This window comes from Pelophylax lessonae (assembly GCF_965119305.1).
Source record: "Pelophylax lessonae genome assembly, chromosome: 6".
Taxonomy (NCBI): domain Eukaryota; kingdom Metazoa; phylum Chordata; class Amphibia; order Anura; family Ranidae; genus Pelophylax; species Pelophylax lessonae.
Genome location: NC_138773.1, coordinates 88588380 through 88602004, shown reverse-complemented (window position 1 = coordinate 88602004; position 13625 = coordinate 88588380). Strand labels below are relative to the sequence as shown.

Below are 13625 nucleotides of genomic sequence, written 5' to 3'. Positions count from 1 at the left end.
TCATTTCCTGGGTCAGCCAGATCTGATTGCCCAGAGAGTGCGGAGTCTTGTCCCATTTGTTCAGAATCTTCCTTTGCAGAGACCTCATATGGAACTGTGCAAACGGAACTGCCTCCAAGGTAGACACTATCAGGCCCAGTAAAAAATAGGATAAACATATGCGCTAACCATTGACCAGATGTAATATGCGGACCAGAGGAATATATAATATAGTATATAGAGTAAAAAGAATATATATAAAAATGTAATATACTGAAAAAAAACTTGATAAAGTCACGTTAATGCTGTGACGCAACACGTCAGGAGAAGCGTCTGACGTCACTTCCGGTCTACGGTCGAGACCGGAAGTCCCTGGATTACAGTGCCTGACCGCTGCCACGCTACTTTATGCTACCTACATGCTGTTTTATCATTAATTGAACGTGAGTTCATTACTTTTTACTTTTCCAATAAATGTTTTAAACGTACTACACTATGAAGTGCTCCCTTTTATCTATGGTTTGAGTCTCAAACCCTACCCAGGATATTCCCCCTTGATGCTGGTTTCCCAAAGGATTTAAAGAGCCTGCCTCATAGGGACCACCACTGGACCTCTATTACTATATCGGAGACCGTTACCTATTGGTACAAACATTCATTAAGAGTGCTTTGGAGGTGAGCAGCCATTTTACTCATTTATGGATTTATGTTCACCACCACAGTGCTATTAGTTTCCCGCACCATAGGAGTTTCCCGCACATCCGGCAATATCTCTTCACCAGCACTTTTTTATGAACTTTATTCTTGATGAACTTATGAAGATTTTATAATGCTTTTATCTCCATTCATTTTTTGCTTTTTACCTTAGTTATACCCAAAAATTATTTTTGTTGTCTTTTTTGGGGTTTTATTAATTTTTGGCATTTTTATCACAGATTATATTTATATTGTGCACTTTTATCACTGTTATTGTGATCAGACCATTCTCTATTGGATCTGTGTTTCTTTATTAGCATGGTGCACTTTATAGTTCACTTTCACCATTTATTTTCCCCCTCAGTGATTCTTCTATCACTTATGCCATTGTGGTATTATTTTTGCACCTTTATGCACTGTGCACTTTACCACAGTTCTCTGTTAATATTCAGCATTTATATCCAGTATTTATGACCATTTATTTTCATCTATTTGCTCTTTATTTATTTGTTGACCTTTATTGTGGTTTAATTGGCACTATTGTCACTGTGCACATCACCACATCACCTTTATTTATATTGATTTTGCTGCTACTCTCCTTAGTTATCTGTTTAAATATATTATGTATATTTATTTCTATGATTCCATTATTTATTGGGGTTGATTGAGCGCCGGTTCTATTCATATTTTCCCTATCAGGCCCAGCACCCGCATGCAAGTCTGGAGGGATGGCCATCTGTTGGACAGCAGGAGATGAATTGCAGCCTACAATTTCTGGAGTTTGTCCAGAGGAAGGAGCACTCTGGCTAAGGCCGAGTCCAGGGTAAGGCCCAGATAGTCCGGCAAAGCTAGCACCGGGGCTAACACTTTTGTGAAGACCCGATGAGCAGAGGCCAGACCAAAGGGTAACGCCAACAACTGATAATGCTCCTCTCCCACGGCAAAGTGGAGGAAGCTCTGTTGACTGGTACATATTGGAATGTAAGCACCCTTGATGAAGAGAGAGGCAAGGAAATCCCCCTGACACAGGGATGCCACCACCTTGTGAATGGACTCCATTCTGAACTTCTGCACTCGCAGAAAGCAGTTCAGTGCCGTGAGGTCCAGGATTGGACGCACTTTGCCTTCCTTCCTGGGAACTGTAAACAGGTTTGAGTAAAAACCCTGAAAACGTTCCGAAGTCAGAACCGGGACAATCACCCCTTGATGTAACAGGTCTTGTACCTTCCCAATCAGACCCTGTAAGCGGTCCAGGGACAGGCGCAAGTTGGAAGGAAAAAACATTGCCAGGGGACAAGAGCGAGACTCGATCTTGTAGCCAGACCAAATGACTTTGTGGATCCACTTGTCTTGCACCAGGGAAGTCCACTGGTCCCTAATACAGGTGAGGGCGCATCTTCATGTTGAAGGAGCCTTTTTCGTGGGTCTGGAGAAGCTTGCTCTCGGCTTGGCAGACCAGGTTCGTTTGGATCCTCCAGAGGAGGCCCTGAAAGGCTTCGAGCCCTTGTCAGTCAACCCTGAGGGACGAAAAAAAAACGTATGAGCCGAAAGGGAAGGCCCACGTCTACGAAGAGGGTCCTTGCACTTAGTAGCCTGCAGAAGAAAGGCACTCTTCTCCCCTGTGAGACCTTTTATGATGTCATCTAGGGTAGCTCTAAACAGGTGATCTCCTTGAAAGGGAAGATCAGTCAAGGCCTTTTTAGATGTCTGGTCCACAGACCAGCATTTGAGTCAAAAGACACGCCGAAGGACCACTGTCAAAAACAGAGCTGAGCCACTAAAGGAACTGCATCCAAAAAGGCATCACAGAAACTGCAGTCCCTGAACCTGCTGGCCCACCAGCTCAGCAAAGGCAGGGAGGAGCTGTTCTCCCTCCAGGTCATGGTGTAAAACCTTAGCCCACTCGGTCAGCGTTTGCGACACCAGGGCTATGGTGAATACCGGGCTAAGCGCTGAAACAAACCAGAGTGTACATATTGCGAGCCACAGCCTCCACTTTCCTATCAGCTGGATCCTTAAAGGCCAGGGACTCTCAAGCGGAATCATGGTTGCCTTGTTCAATCTGGAAACTAGGAGGGTCCACGACCGGTGGAATAATCCACTTTTTAAGAAGGGACTCCTCATAGGGGGTAACACCTAGTAAAGCGCTTAGGGACCCCACGGGGACGCTTCGGTCATCCCCATTCTTTAGCGAAAATCCTGTCAAAATAGGCGGGAAAAGGAAACACCTTTGCCGCTCTGGATAGCTTGTAAGTGCCAAAGGGAACATGCGCCTCCGTTGCAGCTGCGTCCTCCATTTTCAAGGTCTCACGCACAGATACAATCAGTGCTTCCACCAGCGCCTTTTCATGCACGGTTGCAGACGTGGAGGAATCATTCTCACTAACAGAGGATTCAGGGCGTGTGGTTGCAGACCCAGCAGGGTGACTCACGTCAGTGGCAGCTGAATCAGGTTCAGGATCTGATGAGACAGATGATGCAGGGGAAGGAGGTGGGGGGGGGGGGGAGGTCACGCTTTTTGCTAGCCTGTCACCCGAAAACCACCTCCACCTGGGACACAAAGGACTCCAGGACCACCATCAGTGCATTGGGGAAATGTGCTTTAAAGACTCCATAGGTCACCAGAGGGACCCCACAAAAAGTGTATAACACTGCAGGGGACAACCCCCACCGCGCACAGGCACCTGCAGCCACCAGGATAATCTGCACTCCACGTGCGGCAATCGGGAATTTAAAGGATCCAGGAGTCAGCATCAGGGGATGAGGAGGGGCTCCCACTGCCGAAATCGCCACCCACAGGGCTTCACTGTCAAGGTTACCACTAATTTCAATGGCAAAACACCGCAAAATGGCTGCAAGACTACACAAACATGGCCGCTGTGTATAGAAACACACAGGCTACAACAAAATGGCGGCCCCATGCAGCACCACAAGACTTACAGGGACCCAGAAGGGAACTCAGGCCTCAAGGACAAACCCAGGCAGGATGGAGGGCCTTGGCAGGACTCCCCATCCATATAGTCGATCGTCCGGTCCCTGGCGGTGCACCCCCCTGCCCCCATCATCGCCAGCATATCACCCTGCCCCCACCCCAGTAAGTGGATCAGACCACCCAAGCATATGTGGAGGGGGGGTAGAATGGGGGACAGATGACAAGGGGGGGTTCCTGACGGGAAGAAGGGGAACCAAGAGGTCCAACTGTCCCAAGGAGGGGCCCATGCCCACCCCAAGGACAGCTACTCACCATACCAGGAAACTGGCAGGCACCACTCCAGACAGAACCCCTTATGGAAATGGAGGGCTGTCAGCCAGGAGGAACACTGAGATACGGGCCGAGACCCGGTCGTGTGTGACCTCGCAAGGCGTTTAACTGGCAGCCCAGCCCCCATCCAGCGGCGCTACGTCGCGGCCGACTTAGCACGGAGCTGAGGTCTGAGCGCGCTCGCTGGCCAGACTGGGGTGACCACTGGATCTAGATTATCAAGCCCGTCGCCGAGTCCGGCAAAATAAATTGCCAGGACCAAAGATCCCAGTAAGGAACTAGGTCCTTACTCCTAACTAGGCAGAAAAAACTGAGTGCCGATAGCAGAGAGAGTAAGTATACCTCCTGGGACTGCCCATGGGCGTAGCCAGACTTTTTTCTGCCTAGTTAAATAGTTAGTCAGGTTGAAAAAAGACACAAGTCCATCCGGTTCAACCATAAAAAAAAAAAAAAAAAAAAAAAAAACAGTATTGAAAACCCTACCATACAATCCCATATACACAATCCTATACCCGCTGTTGATCCAGAGGAAGGCGAAAATAAACCCCAGCAAAGCATGATCCAATTTGCTACAGCAGGGGGAAAAAATTCCTTCTTGATCCCCCAGAGAGGCAATAGGATATTCCCTGGATCAACTTTACCTAAAAAAATTTTAGTACCCATTTATATTATGTACACCTAGGAAAGAATCCAAGCCTTTTTTAAAGCAATCTAGTAGGGGGCAGTATAACCCAACAGTTATGAAGATCTGAAGCTGTGTCCATCAATGAACGAAAGAGAAAACTTGCTTTTTCATGCCCGCTGAGAGACAGAAATCCTAAAATGTATGACTAGCCTAATTCCCTGCAATTTCCAGGGATTTACTTTCACTTTCGGTTTATCTCTGGGACATGAAGTAAAGGGAAATCTCCCCAATGAGACACAAACTGCAAAATAACGGGAGGTTTTTAACCTTTCCTTACTCTATCAAAAATAAAAGTTTTAGCAATACATATATATTAGAGCATGTAAAGGCAAAAAACGTGTTAAAATCAATCAGGTTATTGCATTATCTGTATCCCGGTTGTTGTCTATATCTCAATTGGAAAGATTACCACTTTAATTTATTTTGGTGAACATTGTTTCCAGTACAAAAGTATTTGCACAGTAAGGGCTCTTTCACACAGCCGCTCCGTGTGAAAGCTCCGCTGCGGGACTTTTTTTTTTCACGGAGCGGATGACATTTGTGTCATCTGCTCCGTGTGCCCGCATATCATCCCATCCGTTTGTGGATGATATGCGGACATAATGTAAGTCTATGGGCATTGCGGATGTCAGCGGGTGACACCGCTGACATCCGATTTTCCTTCCTTTCTGTTTTTTGAACGGATGAAAAAATAGGGTTCTGTTCCGTTCTAAAAAACGGAACAGAACTGAAAGGAAGAAAATCGGATGTCAGCGGATGGTATTCCGCTGACATCCGCAATGCCATAGACTTATATTATGTCCGCAAAAAAATAGGATGATTTGCGGACACACGGAGCGGCCGTGTGAAAGAGCCCTAACAGAAGTGAGGAGAATTTCTCCTATGGGGACAAACGTCTAAGAGAGGATACTAATCTGCTTTAGAGAAAATTCCTTACTTTCTGTTGGGTTCTTTGGACAGAAAGTGAAGGCACATGTAAAGCAAAAACACAGCCTGACAGGGGGCTTTAAACATTCCCTACTCAATACATGCAAAAATAAAAGCTTTTTGCAGCTAGGGTCAATCGGCAAACCTACCAATCATTTTGCATTAATTGGCTGGATTGAGATTCTTTGTTTATAAATATGATCATATCACATTCGCTCAGATTATGAGATTACTTGGTGGAAACAGGAATGTAGTCAATAATTCATTAAGCAGAATTATGATCATATCTTAACTATCGATTGAAATCAACTTGCTTGTGTGTGGCATATTGATCGAATGGGTTGTAGCATATGCACTTATTATTCCTATCGGGGGGGGGGGGGTTATTATTCCTATCGGGGGGGGGGGGGGTTATCGCAGCATGTAGGGGCCATCTTAACATGCATGAACAGATAAACCACCCCAACCTACTTATATATAGAAGAACTAATGGCTAATATATATTTATAGAAGTTATGGCTGATATCTTCAGCCATAACCCTGGTACTTGCAAACCGCAACATACGGTATATACAGTGGGTATGGAAAGTATTCAGACCCCCTTAAATTTTTCACTCTTTGTTATATTGCAGCCATTTGCTAAAATCATTTAAGTTCATTCTTCTTCCTCATGAATGTACACATAGCACCCCATACTGACAGAAAAACACAGAATTGTTGACATTGTTGCAGATTTATTAAAAAAGAAAAACTGAAATATCACATGGTCCTAAGTATTCAGACCCTTTGCTGTGACACTCATATATTTAACTCAGGCGCTTTCCATTTCTTCTGATCATCCTTGAGATGGTTCTACACCTTCATTTGAGTCCAGCTGTGTTTGATTATACTGATTGGACTTGATTAGGAAAGCCACACTCCTGTCTATATAAGACCTTCCAGATCACAATGCATGTCAGAGCAAATGAGAATCATGAGGTCAAAGGAACTGCCTGAAGAGCTCAGAGACAGAATTGTGGCAAGGCACAGATATGGCCAATTTTACAAAAAGATTTCTGCTGCACTTAAGGTTCCTAAGAGCACAGTGGCCTCCATAATCCTCAAATGGAAGACGTTTGGGACGACCAGAACTCTTCCTAGAGCTGGCCGTCCGGCCAAACTGAGCTATCGGGGAGAAGAGCCTTGGTGAGAGAGGTAAAGAAGAACCCAAAGATCACTGTGGCTGAGCTCCAGAGATGCAGTCAGGAGATGGGAGAAAGTTGTAGAAAGTCAACCATCACTGCAGCCCTCCACCAGTCGGGGCTTAATGGCAGAGTGGCCCGACGGAAGCCTCTCCTCAGTGTTAGACACATGAAAGCCTGCATGGAGTTTGCTAAAAAACACCTGAAGGACTCCAAGATGGTGAGAAATAAGATTCTCTGGTCTGATGAGACCAAAATAGAACTTTTTGGCCTTAATTCTAAGCGGTATGTGTGGAGAAAACCAGGCACTGCTCATCACCTGTCCAATACAGTCCCAACAGTGAAGCATGGTGGTGGCAGCATCATGCTGTGGGGGTGTTTTTCAGCTGCAGGGACAGGACGACTGGTTGCAATCGAGGGAAAGATGAATGCGGCCAAGTACAGGGATATCCTGGACAAAAACCTTCTCCAGAGTGCTCTGGACCTCAGACTGGGCCGAAGGTTTACCTTCCAACAAGACAATGACCCTAAGCACACAGCTAAAATAACGAAGGAGTGGCTTCACAACAACTCTGTGACTGTTTTTGAATGGCCCAACAAGAGCCCTGACTTAAACCCAATTGAGCATCTCTGGAGAGACCTAAAAATGGCTGTCCACCAACGTTTACCATCCAACCTGACAGAACTGGAGAGGATCTGCAAGGAGGAATGGTAGAGGATCCCCAAATCCAGGTGTGAAAGACTTGTTGCATCTTTCCCAAAAAGACTCCTGGCTGTATTAGATCAAAAGGGGGCTTCTACTAAATACTGAGCAAAGGGTCTGAATACTTAGGACCATGTGATATTTCAGTTTTTCTTTTTTAATAAATCTGCAACAATGTCAACAATCCTGTGTTTTTCTGTCAGTATGGGGTGCTATGTGTACATTCATGAGGAAGAAGAATGAACTTAAATGATTTTAGCAAATGGCTGCAATATAACAAAGAGTGAAAAATTTAAGGGGGGTCTGAATACTTTCCGTACCCACTGTATGTATGGCAGTCGGCAAGTGGTTAAATCAGCTGCTCTGACTGCTTAAAGGGGAACGTTAGTCAGCCCTTTAGCAGGTATAGCTAATGTAACCTGGGGTAACTCTGCAATGACCGCCAGTCAGTTTAGTAAAAGCAAAATAGTTCATTTATTTGAATTGCAGCAAAACAAGACAGCTTACTTCAGCCAAAGTAAAAACAGTCCAGATCCTGGTATTGGTAATAAAGCAACAGGCTCACTGCTAGTCTTTGGTCCCATACAGGTGTCAGGCTCCTCCAAAGTCAGGGTGCCAGGCAGGCCACACTGGGGGGTAGCAGCCTGTGTCTCAGCTTGTCTAAGAGCTTCCGCTCACTACACAGCTTGACACGGGTGCTGATTTCCTTCTGCTGCCTTTCAAGCCTCCCTCATCTGGGACTTACCCCTGAGTACCACAAAAGCTCTGCAACGGTCCCCATTAAAGGGACCACAACTCACGTATCAGGGAAATGTACCTGCCATCCAGGACACATTCCGGGTGTCCTGTACACTAAGTAAAACATTAAAAATAAGTGCCTATGCTGTTTAAAATCCAGTAATACACTGTCTCGCCCTGCTTTGAACATGCTCCATTGCCCTTCATTTTTAGGCACTGCCATATTTGTAGAGGCCGATCTGCTGGCAGCCTTAAGGGGTAAATAAACCCTCCTATCCTTTAAAGCCAAGGAAGCTTCTTCTGTTTGATCTGCACATGTGATCAGTTATAACACCAGACTAAATCGATGGGTTTGGTTCCGCTTTATGATTTACTGCTGTTTGGGTGCTCTGGGCTTCAGTAAAATGGCAGCCTCCAGAAAGAAGAAACAAAAGCAATGCTGGAGGCAATTTACAGCTCACGCTAATTTTGGTACTATAATTATTAATGTGGAATGTGTGTTCCTGCTAATGAACATTATTTTTATCAAGTTGTTATGGGTAAAGTTCTGGTTTAAAAAAAAAAAAGTAAACCCAATATTTCCTATTCTTTATATGTGCCTGCTGTACCATGTACTTGTATGAAAAGTTTTCCTGTTCTCTTTGTATTGCTTCCTTTGTGTAAAACCCCTGGTGTTCTCCTGACAGTCCTCTGCTTTCCTAATAAAATCTCACCACACCAGACATGGGAGCACAGTGTGGTCAGTTTTCTAGCTATGCTAAGCCTGCTCTCCTCCAATGATTCTCCCTGCTGAGCCATTCACTGGGAAGACCAGTGTACTGCTATTTCTCCTCCCTTCCTCTTATGCTGCTAAGAACAGAGGGAATGCGATCACTTATTTATAGTATTTTTTTGTTTGTTTTAATGTATACAATTATGTAAATGTTTTCCTTTTATTTTAAACAGAATGGGTTGTTTTACCAGGTGAGGGTTTACATACACTTAAAAAAAAAAAAAAAAAGGAGGGTTTAATATGACTTTAATCCCTTGGAGCCTAAGCTTTTTCTGACACTTGTTGCTTACAATTTAAAATCAGTATTTTTTGCTAGAAAATTACTTAAAACCCCCAAACATTATATACACTGCTCAAAAAAAATTCAAGGAACACTTTTTATTCAGAGTATAGCATCAAGTCAATTAAACCCCTGGGATATTGATCTGATCAGTTAAGTAGCAGAAGGGGTTGTTAATCAGTTTCGGCTGCTTTGGTGTTGAAATTAACAACAGGTCCACTAGATGGGCAACTATGAGACAACCTACAAAACAGGAATAGTTTTAAAAGGTGTACATTTTTTTCCCTCCTCATCTCTTCTGACTGTTTTTCACTAGTTTTGCATTTGGCTAGGGTCAGTATCACTACTGGTAGCATGAGGAGATACCTGGACCCTATAGAGGTTGCACAGGCAGTCCAACTCCTCCAGGATGGCAAATCAATATGTGCCATTGCCAGAAGGTTTGCTGTGTCTCCTAGCACAGTCTCAAGAGCATGAAGGAGATTCCAGGAGACAGGCAGTTATTCTAGGAGAGCTGGACAGGACCGTAGAAGGTCCTTAACCCATCAGCAGGACCGGTATCTGCTCTTTTGTGCAAGGAGGAACAGGATGAGCACTGCCAGAGCCCTACAAAATTACCTCCAGCAGGCCACTGTTGTGAATATCTCTGACCAAACAATCAGAAAAAGACTTCATACGGGTGGCCTGAAGGCCGACTTCTTCTAGTGGGCCCTGTGCTCACTGCCCGGCACCGTGGAGTTCAATTGGCATTAGCCAGTGAACACCAGACTTGGCAGGTACACCACTATAGCACCATGTGCTTTTCACAAATGAGAGAAGGGTCACCCTGAGCACATGTGACAGACTTGAAAGGTTCTGGAGAAGCCGTGGAGAACAATATGCTGCCTGTAACATTGTTCAGCATGACCGGTTTGGCGGTGGGTCAGTGATAGTCTGGGGAGGCATATCCATGGAGGGATGCACAGACCTCTACAGGCTACACAATGGCACCCCGACTGCCATTAGGTACTGGGATGAAATCCTTGGACCCATCGTCAGACCCTACACTGGCACAGCGTGTCCTGGGTTCCTCCTGGTGCACAACAATGCCCGGCCTCATGTGGCGAGATTATGCAGCCAATTCCTGGAGGATGAGGGAATTGATAACATTTAATGGCCCCCATGCTTGCCTGACCTAAATCCAATAGAACAGCTCTGGGACATTGTTTTGGTCCATCCAATGCCACTAAGTTACACCTTAGTGTGTTCAGGAGCTCAGTGATGCCCTGGTCCATATCTTGGAGGAAATGCCCCAGGACACCATTCGTCCTCTCACTAGGAGCATGCCCAGATGTTGTCAGGCACGCATACAAGCACATGGGGCCATACAAACTACTGAGTACCATTTTGAGTTGCTGCAATGAAATTTCAGCAAAATTAACTAGCCTGCTGCATCCTTTTTCACTTTGATTTTCGGGGTGTCTTTGAATTTATCACTCAGTAGGTTGATAATTTTATTTCCATCAAAAAATGTGGCATCCTTTCATTCCTAACACATTACCCAGTCATTATCAGTATAGATATCCAGCGTGATATTTTTCCCCATTGAGATCTGATGCGTTTTCAAAGTGTTCCTTTAATTTTTTTTTAACATTGTATATATATCTTTAGCAGAGACCTTAGAGAATAAAATGGCAGTCGTTACACTGTATTTGCAAAGTGGTCTCTCAAACCCAATTTTTTTTTTTTTTAGAAGAAATACACTTTCATGAAATTAAAAAAAACACAAAACAGTAAAGTTAGCCCAATTTTTTTTATATAATGTGAAAGATGATGTTAACCGAGTAAATAGATACCAAACATATCATTCTTTAAAATTTTGCACACGCTTGTGGAATGTTGCCAAGTCAAAGTACTTACAAATCTCCATAGGCGACGCTTTCAATAATTTTGACGGTTACCAGTTTAGCGTTACAGAGGTCTTGTGCTAGAATTATTTCTCTCGCTCAAACGATCATCATGGTGATACCTCACATGTGTGGTTTGAACACTATTTATATTTCCTGGTGTGACTTACAAATGCTCCTGCTCACGTGAACGGAGGGATGGGGCGATTTACAGTTTTAATTCTTATTTATTTTTACACTGACTTTTTTAACACTTTTACTGCTGTCACAAGGAATGTCAACATCCCTTGTGACAGTAATAGGCAGTGACAGGTACTCTTTATGGGGTTATCTGGGATCTATAAGACCCCAAATCCCTCCTTTAATTTTAAAACAGGCCTTGACAAATTTTCTTTGAATCTCGGAGCCAGCTCAAAAGGTTAGAAGCCAGTTTTTCAAATCAGCTGCCTAGCGCCCATAAAAAAAAAAGAAAAGAGGAAAAAGAGGAGCGGGAGGTATAAGAAGAGGAGATAGAAGGGGGGGTTGGAGAATGGGAGAGCAAGAGGGGGATGAGAGAGAAGGAAAGAGAGGGATGGATGGGGGGAGAGGGAGGGAGATAGAGGGTGAGAGTCAAAGTCTTAGACTGATGTGTATATGTACAGTGAAGTCCCCTCAGTTCTATGATGTGTCCAGAGAAATCCTCCTGCCACTCTCCCACCTCCACCTTCCTCGCATACATCCATAAAATGGACTGATCTGCTCCACCACACACGTGTCTATGGGGGGGGGGGGGGGCAGAGCCCAGGCCCGTTGCACCATTCCCCCACCTCATGCACCGCTCAGCCGCGGACCTGGCATTCTTACCCAATGTCAGATAAATGTGTGCCAGGTAACCGCAACACGGAGGGCTTACAGTGGCAGAAGTCAAGCAGTGCATTCTATGGATGTGCTTAAAGTGGAGAAGAGGCAGCCAGTTCTGATTGGTCAGCACTGTCGATGTGACGGTGCTAACCAACTAGAACACCTCTTGTCCATACACTGAGAAGTATGGATAGGAGCCGCAGGGATTTCAAATCTCTGCATCAGTGAAGTAGCGTCCCGATGCCTGACAGCAGACGGCTGAGATCCTAGGCACACAGACTCAGTTTCTAGTCGCCAATGCGACCTGGCATTTGACAAGCCCTGACTAAAGCATTTAAAAAGCCAAGTTTGGCTGTTTTGTTGAATACTGTCATTTTTTTTCAAATCTAGCTCCTTTAAGGCTCCAATAAACAGGAAGTGATGTCATGACATTGCTTCCTGGTTACTAGATCAGAGACCCAATCAAAGCCGATTTCAGCTTTGTTCAGATCTCCGGCCACCCGGTGGACATGACAGCTGGTTGCTTGAGCCTCCAGGTGGGACGGGAGAGCCCAGGTGAGCCATTGAAGGTGGGGAGATTTTCCCTCCTGCTTTTTGAAATAACCACCAAGCAGCTGATTAGCCACATCGGTTGTTTTAAAAACAATGCCGACCATCAGCTCTTAAAAACGGTCCTGGGGTGATGCCTGCAGTTGCACCGGTACACCCCCTTGAAGCCGAAGGTCACATATTTGCGTTAGGTTGGTGTTAAGGGGTTAGATTCTGCTTTTATCACCACAGCAGATATAACCAGCGATAGAGAACAGTGCTCACAGCTCCCTCAGCCTAGGCTCACACTGATGTGGTTGGTGCATGCCATGTTTTCTCTGGAACAGCGACCCGTTCATTTGAAGGGGTTGCTGTACTAGCGTTTCCAGCAGCAAGAAAAATTCCCAGACCTTTTTTATTTTTCTAAATGTGGCCACACGGAAACCGCATGACACTTTTGCAACATGGGGGATCGCAAGATTTCCTATGTGTTGGTTGCCATTCAATCATGGAATCAATGGAACCCCTGAGCGTTTGCAAAAAAGCGGAGTGTTTTGGCTGTGGGTGCAGGGACAAATGAGATTTACATGCATTCTGCCCCCCCCCCAATAATGTGACCCTCGTCTAAGGCCTCATTCACACCTGGCGTAGGCAGAATGCATGTCGCTGCGCTTATTTGTCGCACAATGCGAATCGGGCCCCCTGTTTACTTAAAAGACACGGTGCAGTTCCCCTCAGGTGAAGCAGCCCTGGCCTCAGGTTGTACTAGGAGACCACCACACAATGCTGAGGCCTGCTCTGTCCCAGCTCCCGGCACTGACACACACCCCCCTCCCTCACCTCGCCGTACAGCACTTACCTGCAATTCCACAGGGGCCGTACTGCGGGGTACAGAGACTGGGGGTGTCAGGGGGCGCACCTGGGACTCCTCACCACAACAACCGCCGCCTCCTCCATCGAATACACTCCACTTCCGGGAACCGTACGTCACGGCGACGTCGCCTGGACGTAAAGAAACCCCGCCTCCTGTACGGGTCAATTCACTCACAGGGATTCCCTGACGTCACGTGGCGGGAAAGCGGCGTGGTTTTGGATTGCGGTGTACAGGCGGCGCTCCAATTGTTGTACAGCTCCAGGTCCCATGTGTG

At 45.6% G+C, this 13625-nt stretch overlaps 1 protein-coding gene across 1 annotated transcript in view; it reads right to left on the bottom strand.

Annotated features, from left to right (window-relative positions):
* Nucleotides 1-13375, bottom strand: part of INTS1 (integrator complex subunit 1) — a 385650-nt gene extending 372275 nt beyond the window's left edge. Inside the window, exon 1 of the mRNA XM_082260644.1 lies at nt 13337-13375. The gene's annotated coding sequence lies outside the window, so the exon portion shown is untranslated. The remainder of the gene's footprint in view (nt 1-13336) is intronic.
* Between the last annotated feature and the right edge of the window lie 250 nt (nt 13376-13625).